This window comes from Oryzias melastigma, linkage group LG6 (assembly GCF_002922805.2).
Source record: "Oryzias melastigma strain HK-1 linkage group LG6, ASM292280v2, whole genome shotgun sequence".
Classification (NCBI taxonomy): Eukaryota; Metazoa; Chordata; class Actinopteri; order Beloniformes; family Adrianichthyidae; genus Oryzias; species Oryzias melastigma.
The window spans coordinates 6,253,796-6,254,726 of record NC_050517.1 but is presented as its reverse complement, the minus strand read 5'-3'; positions in this window follow the sequence as shown (position 1 = coordinate 6,254,726).

Here is a 931-nt window from a genome sequence, read left to right as displayed (position 1 = left end):
GACTGAACTGTAGCCTTTTCTATTTTGGATGCCAGACTACAAACATTAAACATAACATCTGGTCTTGTTTGCTTTGCAACCCACAAAATCTGTCCAATCTTGGACCTGAATTTTTCTTTTTCCATCTGGTTTAGTGTGAATCTCTCTGTTGAGCTCGGGCTGGCTGTAAATGAACTGGTTGGAGATTTTCAATGTAACTGTGTTGATGTACATGTACCATACCATTCACAGTAGCGATTTCCATCCCCACATAAGAGAAACTCTCATGCTCTTCACGACCCACGTGAAAAGCAGATTTGAGTACAGGGATAACAGTAACTTCAAAATGCTCTGATCCTGCCCCAAAGAAAGTCATCAACATGACATCCATTACTCCAGTGATCTTACACTCCTCATCCTGCCAGTAAAACACAGCAGGGTCAACTTGTGATACTTTACCACCTGTGGTAAACAAGAGTTCTTTAACTTTGTTGTACCAGTAGAGAGATGCATCTGCAAGTCCATAAACACATTTTTTTAGTTTCCACAAAACATTGTCTAACCCTGCTTCAGATGGGGGACGAATGTAAATATCTCTGGAGAGCTGCATTCCCTGCAAAAATGCAGACTTAATGTCCATGGAATGGACTTTCCATTTGTTCTGACAGATGACAGCCAAAAGTAATCTCAGTGATTCTGATGCGCATGTAGGAGAATCCTTTTGTAACTCATGAATGTTTGATTCTTCAAAACCTCTGGCCACAAGGCGAGCTTTGGAAACAATACCATTTGTAGTTTCTTTCAGTGTACACACCCATCTAGTGCAGATGCATTTTTGACCATCATCTGGAACCTCTTCATAAACACCATTGTTTCGGCAGTTTACAAACTCTTGCTTTTTAGCAGAATCAAAAGAAACATCTTTGGTGATCAGTACATCAGAATCTGTGTT